This window comes from Moschus berezovskii, chromosome 3 (genome assembly GCF_049115385.1).
Source record: "Moschus berezovskii isolate FMDL1 chromosome 3, NW_MosBer_1.0, whole genome shotgun sequence".
NCBI classification, from domain to species: domain Eukaryota; kingdom Metazoa; phylum Chordata; class Mammalia; order Artiodactyla; family Moschidae; genus Moschus; species Moschus berezovskii.
This window is the reverse complement of record NC_142462.1, coordinates 114,105,496-114,115,935: the sequence shown is the minus strand read 5'-3', so window position 1 is coordinate 114,115,935 and position 10,440 is coordinate 114,105,496.

Genomic DNA, 10,440 nt, shown 5'->3' with positions numbered 1-10,440 from the left:
ACGTCCTGTGCAAAAACATGGAAGATATATTTATATTCATGTAAGAAACCCGTCCATTCTAAAGGAGATCAATCCTGGATGTTCATTGGAGGGACTGATGCTAAAGCTGAAACTGCAATACTTTGGCCACCTCATGCGACGAGTTGACTCACTGGAAAAGACTCTGATGCTGGGAAAGGTTGGGGGCGGGAGGAGAAGGGGACGACGGAGAATGAGATGGCTGGATGGCATCACCGACTCTGTGGACATGAGTTTGAGTGTACTCCGGGAGTTGGTGATGGACAGGGAGGCCTGGTGTGCTGTGATTCATGGGGTCGCGGAGAGTCGGACACGACTGAGCGACTGAACTGAACTGAACTGAAGAAAAATTCTTATTTGAAAAGTGCTACCTTCAAACCATCACTAATTCTGAACAGTATGAAAGGGTCAGAATAATTTAGGATATTTGTTTCCCAAAGCAATAGTGTTAAATTTGACTTAAAGTATCCAGCATTGAGTCATGAAAATGAAAGTGAAAAGAAGTGATCGTGGCAGATGCTGAAACCAGAAACCAGGAGCAAAAAAGACAGCTGAAAACGTATCAAAGTAATAAATAAAAGAATTTTAAAAGAAGAATCCAGGTTTTTCAGAGGACACCTAAAATGGAAAAGATGTGAAGGTGAAGAGACATATATTTGCCAATTTATTGTTAAAAAACTTAAAAAGTAGCTTAATTCAATTACTAAAAAAAGATTACAGAAATCAACTTAAAGATTTTTGTTTTATCTAAAAAAAAAGATTTTTGTTTTATCTATAGCAGAGAATGAAGTATATAATTAGTATTTATACTTTAATTAAAAAGTCAAAAGGTGGTACCATCAAATTAATTTTAAAAAATATTAAAGATGACCAGCTTTAAAAGCAGAAAGTGCAGATTGTAGAGCTCAGTTTGGTACTTGTGGAGTCTGCACTGTTTGTGACATATTCAAGTGAAAGCATCTAGTTGGTAGTTGGATACTGAAGGCTGAGGTCAAGGTGGAGATACTTAGATGGTGATATGGATGTAGAAGTCATCATTGCAAATAAAGCCAATGGAATTGATAAGAGAATAAGAGGAGTCCCATAAGAAAAAAAAGTTGGCAGAAGATGAAAGCCCAGGTTATATCTATGGTAAAATTGCAAATGGTGAAAGCTGACTCTCAAAAGGAAACCAAGAAAGAATTGATCTCTTATGAGAAGTATCAGGAATGTGCAGAGTCATAAAATCTAAGGCAATAGAGATTTTTGAGAAAAAGGAGACAGCTAACAGTATCAAATGCATAATGAGTGACACTTCATACTAGGAGGTAGGGAAGGAGATAAGAATGAATAAAAATGCATAGAAGTTCCTACTTAGGGGAGCTGGAAACTAGAGTTAATGCCTTAAAGCCTCTATTTCTTCCATGAAATAGGAAGCAAGATTCTACAGACAGGTTTCTATATATACCTAAGAATCAAAGACAAAAGCAAAACACAGATTTATAAACCAGCATTAGAGACATTAAACACAAACACTGCTGCTGCTGCTGCTGCTAAGTCGCATCAGTCGTGTCCGACTGTGCGACCCCATAGACGGCAGCCCACCAGGCTCCCCCGTCCATGGGATTCTCCAGGCAAGAACACTGGAGTGGGTTGCCATTTCCTTCTCCAATGCATGAAAGTGAAAAGTGAAAGTGAAGTCACTCAGTTGTATCCAACTCTTAGCGACCCCATGGACTGCAGCCTACCAGGCTCCTCTGTCCATGGGATTTCCCACGCAAGAGTACTGGAGTGGGGTGCCATTGCCTTCTCCAAATAAACATACATACACACAAAACAGTAACAAAGTTCTGATGTCTCTAATGTTGGGTACTATTACCGATTTGCTTTTTAACAATCTACTGTATGTGTGCATGTCCCTTGAACAGCAAGGAGATCCAACTAGTCTATCCTAAAGGAAATCAACCCTGAATGTTCATTGGAAGGACTGACGCTGAGGGTGAAACTCCAATACTTTGGTCATCTAACGAAAAGAGCCGTCTCATTGGAAAAGACCCCGATGCTGGGAAAGACTGAAGGCAGGAGGAGAAGGGGACGACAGAGGATGAGATGGTTGGAGGGCATCACCGACTCAATGGACACGAGTTTGAGCAAGCTCTGGGAGATGGTGAAGGACAGGGAAGCCTGGTGTGCTGCAGTGCAGTGGGTCGCAGAGTCGGACAGGACTGAGTGATTGAAAAACAACAACAACTATATATAGACAAGGCTCTTTAAGAGTGACGGTAAGTGTTGAAGCAAACAAACCAAAATCTAATACTTTCATTATTGTTCAGATCACATAAAAGCCTAGTACCATGTCTAGCACCCAGTAGGTATGCAGTAAGTATTTGTGGAATGAATGAAGAAATGAAGACATGAACTATGAAACAGCATAAAAATATCTTAAGAACAAGAAGATACTAGGAGAGGTCTTATTGCAAATATTTGAAATTAAAGAATATGTACTCCAAACACACACTTATATTAACATAACAACTTTTAAGATGTGAGAAAATTCTTACTTGATAGGTAGGGAGATACATTATAGGGTCTTACTAAAACCTGAGTGAGACACAGCAAAATTTTTGTGTCATGATTCTTATTGTCTATAAATCATGACACAAAATGGTTTAATTCCCGTGTGTCAGAAAATGAAAGGTATTTTCAAACAAGATTTATCAGAAGTAGATCCTAGACAAGTCATGTAAGAAGAAGGTAAAGCTTACTGTATTGCTTTTACATAATAAAAACTGTTTCTTCCAACACAGACATACAGAAGAGCTGAAAGAATAGTATTACAAACACATTATCTGTCTAGATTCCCCAGCTGTTAATATTTGCACTTTTCTTTATCTCTTTCTCCATTTGTTTCTCCGCCACTTTAAAATATGTTGCTGATACGACATTTCAGCCACTCATCTCATAGAAATAAGAATATTAACATTAATTAAATTAACAGTAATTCAAAATTACCACTTAATATATAGCCCATATTTAGATTTTCCCAACTGTTCCTAATATATCTCTTATAGTTTATTTTCTTATCCAGGATTCAGTTAAGTATCATGTATTACATTTGGTTGTTACAGCTCTTCATTCTGTTTTAAACTAGAACAGTCCTCTGCCCTTGACTTATTTTGTTTTTCACAATAGTGGATTTTTAAAGAGTTAGAGCCGGTTGTCTCAGAATGTCCCACATTCTGGCTCTGATTGTTTCCTCATGATTACGTTCAGGTTGAACACTTTTGGACCCAAACACAACACAGACGATGCACTGCATTAGGACTTATATAATAGTGAACTGTCCCCCTACTGGTGATACTAATCTTTATCACTTGGTTAATAGAATGGCTCCCAGATCTCTCCATTGTAAATACACTTCCCTTTTATAATTAATAAGAGGTCTGTGTGGTGGTATTATGAAACCATAAGACTGTCCTGTTCCCCAGCAGTTTTTTACCCAATAATACTTTCAGCAACTCTTCATGGTACTGACCTAGACTAATTACCACACTGGTGGTTGCAAAATGCTGATTTTTCTAATTCTATCATACCCTTACTCTTGCATATACATGGTACATCCTGTGAAAACTCAGTTTATACATTTACTGTCCCAGAGGGATGAACCATTTTTTAAAGAAGTTCATGCTACTTTTGGGGTCGCAAAGAGTCAAACATGACTGAGTGACTGAACTGAATTCTACTTTTAATGGAGAATGGCGACTCAAAATCAAGATCCAGGTACCAGATATGCTTACTACTATTCCTAGGCACTTCTTTCAGTCGGCAGAGCTAACAAACCCAAGTCTCCTGTGTCTCCTGCATTGGCAGGCGGATTCTTTACCACTGAGCCACCTGGATATATACATGATATATACAGGACTTCCCAGGTGGCTCAGTGGTAAAGAATCCGCCTGCCAATGCAGGAGACACAGGAGACTTGGGTTTGATTCTTGGGTTGGGAAGATACCCTGGAGGAGGAAATGGCAACCCACTCCAGTATTCTTGCCTGGGAATTCCAATGGACAGAGGAGCCTGGCAGACTGTAGTCAAGGGAATGGCAAAGAGTCAGACACAACTGAGCATATATATGCATATATATACATACGTATACACACACACAAGTAGTTATATAGTATGCATATATACTCTATATAGGTACAGATAAATAAATAAAGATATATATTTATCCTTATAAATAAATACAGATATATAGATTATAAGTACTTATAAAGATATACAGTTGACCTCTTGAACAACACAGGGGTTAGGGGCACTGACCCTCCTTGCACTTGAAAATCCATGAATAAGTTAGAGTTGGCCCTCTGTATACACAATTCCTCTATATTTGCATTTCTGCATCTGTGCAGTCAACCAATGTTGGCTCATGTAGTACTATAGTATTTACTATTAAAAAAGACCTATAGATAGGTGAACTTGTGCACTCCAATCTGTGTTATTCAAGGGGCAGCTGTACACAATTATATAGCATTTGGCCTTGGAGTACAAAATCAATCAGGGCAAAGGCTAACAGAGTTTTGCCAAGAGAACACACTGGTCAAAGCAAACACCCTCTTCCAACAACACAAGAGATGAGTTTACACTTGGACATCACCAGATGGTCAATACTGAAATCAGACTGATTATATGCTTTGCAGCCGAAGATGGAGAAGCTTATATAGTCAGCAAAAACAAGACCAGGAGCTGACTGTAGCTCAGATAATGAACTCCTTATTGACATTCAGACTTAAATTGAAGAAAGTAGAGAAAACTACTAGACCATTCAGGTATGACCTAAATCAAATCCTTTACAAGTATACAGTGGAAGTGGAAAATAGATTCAAGAATTAGATCTGATAGAGTGCCTGAAGAACTATGGATAGAGGTTTGAAATATTGTACAAGAGGTGGTGATCAAAACGATCCCCAAGAAAAAGAAATCCAAGAAGGCAAAATGATTGTCTGAGGAGGCCTTACAAATAGCTGAGAAAAGAAGAGAAGTGAAAGGCAAAGGAGAAAAGGAAAGATATACCCATCTGAATACAGAGACCCAAAGAATAGCAAGAAGAGATAAGAAAGCCTTCCTAAGTGAACAATGCAAAGAAATAAAGGAAAACAACAGAATGGGAAAGACTAGAGATCGCTTCAAGAGAATTAGAGATACCAAGGGAACATTTCATGCAAAGATGGGCACAATAAAGGGCAGAAATGGTACGGACCTCACAGAAGCAGAAGATACTAAGAAAATGTGGCAAGACTACACAGAGGGGCTATACAAAAAAGATCTTAATGACCCAGATAACCATGATGGTGTGATCATTCACCTAGCACCAGACATCTTGGAGTGCCAAGTCAAGTAGGCCTTAGGAAGCATCACTTGAACAAAGCTAGTGGAGGTGATGGAATTCCAGCTGACCTGTTTCAAGTCCTAAAAGATGATGCTGTGAAAGTGCTGCACTCCGTATGCCAGCAAAGCTGGAAAACTCAGCAGTGGCCACAGGACTGGAAAAGGTCAGGTTTCATTCCAATCCCAAAGAAAGGCAGTGCCAAAGAATATTCACACTACTGCACAATTGCACTCATTTCATATGCTAGCAAAGTAATGCTCAAAATTCTGGGTTCAACAGTATGTGAACCCAGAGCTTCCAGATGTTCAAGCTGGATTTAGAAAAGGCAGAGGAACCAGAGATCAAATTGCCAACATCCATTGGATCATCGAAAAAGCAAGAGAAGTCCAGAAAAACATCTGCTTCATTGATTATGCTAAAGCCTTTGACTGTGTGGATCACAACAAACTGGAAAATTCTGAAAGAGATGGGAATACCAGACCACCTCACCTGCCTCCTGAGAAGCCTGTACAGTCAAGAAACAACAGTTAGAACCAGACATGGAACAATGGACTGGTTCAAAATTGGGAAAAGAGTACATCAAGGCTATATATTGTCACTCTGCTTATTTAACTTCTATGCAGAGTACATCATGGGAAATGCCAGGCTGGATGAAGTACAAGCTAGAATCAGGATTGCTGGGAGAAATATCAATAACCTCAGTTATGCAGATGATATCACCCTTACGGCAGAAACCGAAGACGAACTAAAGAGCCTCTTGATGAAGGGGAAAGAGGAGAGTGAAAAAGATGGGTTTGAGGCCTGGCGTGCTGTGATTCATGGGGTCACAAAGAGTCGGACACGACTGAGTGACTGAACTGAACTGAACTGAACTGAAAACACAACATTCAGAAAACAAACATCATGTCATCCAGTCCCATCATTTCATGGCAAATAGATGGGGAAACTATGGAAACAGTGAAAGACTTTATTTTTGGGGGCTCCAAAATCACTGCAGATGGTGACTGCAGCCATGAAATTAAAAGACACTTGTTCCTTGGAAGAAAAGCTATGACAAACCTATACAGCATATTATAAAGCAGGGACAATCTTTGCCAATGAAGGTCCATACAGTCAAAGCTACAGTTTTTCCAGCAGTCATGTATGGATTTTAGAGGTGGACCATAAAGAAAACTGAGCACCAAAAAACTGAATCTTTTGAATTGTGGTGTTGGAGAAGACTCTTGAGAGACTCTTGGACTGCAAGGAGATCAAACCATCAATCCTAAAGGAGGCAGTGACCAAAACCATCCCAAAGAAAAATAAATGCAAGAAGGAAAACTGGTTATCTGAGGAGATTTTACAAATAACTGAGGAGAGAAGTGAAAGGCAAGAAAGAAAGGGAAAGATATATCTAACTGAATATAGAGTTCCAGGGAAGAGCAAGGAGAAATATGAAGGCCTTCTAAAGTGAACAATGCAAAGAAATAGAGGAAAACAATAGAATCAGAAACATTGGAGATCTCTTCAAGAAAACTGGAGACATCAAGTGAACATTTTAATCAAGAATGGGCACTATAAATGGCAGAAGCTATAAGGACCTAACAGAAGCAGAACAGATCAAGAAGTGGTGACAAGAATACAGAGAAGAACTGTACAAAAAAGGTCTTAATGACTCAGATAACCACGATGGTGTGGTCACTCACCTAGAGCCGGACATCCTGGAGTATGAAGTCAAGTGGGCTTTAGAAAGCATTACTATGAACAAAGCTAGTGAAGATGACAGAAGTCCAGCTGAGCTATTTCAAATCCTAAAAGATGATGCTGTTAAAGTGTTGCACTCAATACGTCACCAAATTTGGACAACTCAGCAGTGGCCACAGGATTGAAAAAGTTCAGTTTTCATTCCAATCCCTAAGAAAAGCAATGCCAAAGACTATTCAAATTACCACACAATTGCGCTCATTTCACATGCCAGCAAGGTTATTCTCAAAATCCTTCAAGCTAGACTTCAGTAATATGTAAACTGAGAACTTCCAGATGCACACCTGAATTTTGAAGAGGCAGACGAACCAGAGATCAAATTGCCAACATCCATTGTATTATGAAGAAAGCAAGGGAATTACAAAAAACATCTACTTCTGCTTCATTTACTAAGCTAAAGTCCTTCCTTGACTGTGGATTACAAAAAACTGTGGAAAGTTCTTAAAGAGATGGGAATACCAGACCATCTTACGTGCCTCCTGAGAAACCTGTCTGGGTGTCAAGAAGCAACAATTAGAACTGGACATGGAACAATGGACTGGTTCCAAATTGGGAAAGGAATATGACAAGGCTGAATGGTGTCACTCTGCCTATTTAACTTATATGTAGAGCACATCATGCAAAATATCAGGCTGGACAAATCGAAAGCTGGAATCCAGACTGACAGGAGAAATGTCAACAACCTTAGATATGCAGATGATATCACTCTAATGGCAGAAGGTGAAAAGGAACTAAGGAGCCTCTTGATGAAGGTGAAAGAGGAGAGGGGAAAAGCTGGCTTAAAACTCAACATTCAAAAATCTAAGATCAGGGCATCCTGTCCCATCACTTCATGGCAAACAGAAGGAGAAAAAGTGGAAGCAGCGACAGATTTTATTTTCTTGGGCTCCAAAATCACTGTGGATGTTGACTACAGCCATGAAATGAAAAGACGCTTGCTCCTTGGAAGAAAAGCTATGACAAACCTAGACACCGTATTAAAAAGCAGAGACATCACTTTGCCAACAAAGGTCTCTGTAGTCAAAGCTATGGTTTTCCAGTAGTCATGTAAAGATATGAAAGTTGGACCATGAAAAAGGCTGGGCATTAGGGAACTGATGCTTTCAAACTGTGGTGCTGGAGAAGACTCCTGAGAGTCCCTTGGACAGCAAGGAGATCAAACCAGTCAATCCTAAAGGAAATCAATCCTTAATATTAATTGGAAGGACTGATGCTGAAGCTCCAATACTTTGGCCACTGACATGAAGAATCAACTCATTGGAAGACCGTGATGCTGGGAAAGATTGAATCAAAAGAAGAAGGGGCCAGCAGAAGTTGCCATGGTTAGATATCATCATTGACTCAATGGACATGAATTTGATCAAACTGGAAGACAGTGGAGGACAGAGGAGGCTGGCATGCTGCAGTTCATGGGGGTCACAAAGACCTGGACAGGATTTAATGACTGACCAACAACAATGGGATATACTTAAAGAGATGGTCAGCAGGTCTTAAAGGATGTAAGAGGATTCTGGGAAACAGGTCCAATTAACTAAACACAGTAAATCCACTGTAGTCTCCAGTCAGGAAATAAATTAATCATTTTATCTGTATGTGTGTTAGTCATTCAGTTGTGTCTGACTCCTTGCAGCCTCATGGAGTAGGCAAGAATACTGGAGTAGGTTGCCTTTCCTTTCTCAAGGGGAATCTTCCTGATCCAGGGATCGAACCCAGATCTCCTACATTGCAGGCTGATTCTTTACCATCTGAGCCACCAGGAAAGCCCTTTCTCCATATAGTTATGTTATTAATTTGATGTGAAATTAGATTTAGTTTTTTAGATTATACTTTTTCATTTATTTACATTCATAAAGTAAAACCATATTAAAAGTTATACTCAGGTAACTCAGGGAAGTCTTGCTCCCACCATACCTCCTCCACCCTGCTATGACCCATCCCTTATCAGGTACTATTTTCAATATATAGATATAGTTTCCCATATCTGATATGGAAAGCTGCACCTACCCCTTGAAATAAAAGCAAACTTTAAAAATTCATATTACCAAATTCACAAAGACTGTTCCAAAGAATTCTATCTAATTAACAAGACCAAGGATAGTATAAGCAAGATGTTATAAGATTAGATAACATTTATATAAATACTCTCTCTTAAATGTTAGAAATATAATATTTAACAAATTTCATGAATTAAAAAGCAAGATCTTCCTTCAAGAGTTAAAGTATGAGAAATAGAATTTCAGTGGAAGAGATGACCAACACTAAAATGACTGAAAACCTAGACTTGATGTAATAGCATTTTATTTAAAAAACAACAAAGGTTTTTTTGTTGACTGTAACCTTCCTATGTAAGAATAATGGGGTGGGGTTGCTTATATGATTTTTTTTATAATATTAACAAATGCGTGGTTCCTAGATTATTGCAATGAGAGAGTCTATTCTTTGTTAGTTGGACCAAATCTGGAAGAGTGTTTAATTCACAGGACCACGTTTTAAGAGGAACACTGAAAAGAGTACACAGAAAGAAGAGAAAAGTGCCTTCAGAGAACTTCCTTCAAACATCTGAAAGCAGTTACACAGAATAAGAAACAGATTTATCCTGTGCTCTTCTATAAGGCAAAACTTGTATCAGAATATAGATGTTACAAAGAGGAGGATTTCAAGTTACAGTTGAATAGAGTATTGTATTAGTGAGGTCTCCCTCACTAAAGTATCTGAGTAGATTCTAGAATTCTACAGATGAGATTCCAAGTGTCTCTCAGCAGGAAGGTTGTGCTGAATCAATTCTGATTCTATTTTCTATGTGCACCTAAATACGAGAGTAATCTACTACTAAACAAAATAGGAAGTATTATTTGTAATGATGACCTTGATTAATAAAGAAAATATTAAACTGTGATTAGCTACACAGCATTGAACATGGTTGGAGTTTCTAAGCTTCCTAGAAGCCTTTTGCCGGATTTCAGTAGTTGACAACATCCATGAGGGATGAGACCTGGGTGGTCAAGTCTGGCTGACGGATGGGACTATTCAGCGTCTATTGAAATGCAGGTTTCAGGATAGAATCACCAGTTGGAAATAAACATATAGTCAGGGAAGAGAGGGTCAGACATAGCAGCAAGGCTTTATAACACTGTCTCAGTCATCCACCGGAGCACTGTTCTGAGCAGTGTATCTCACCTAGATTGTTTTCCAGCCTTCTGTGAAAACATGAATGTCGTAGGAGGAAAGGGGATGTGCATGTGTGCTCAGTCATGTTCAACTTTTTGTGACCCCAAGGGGATGGTGAGCAAAAGATAAAAGAACTATGTTGACTA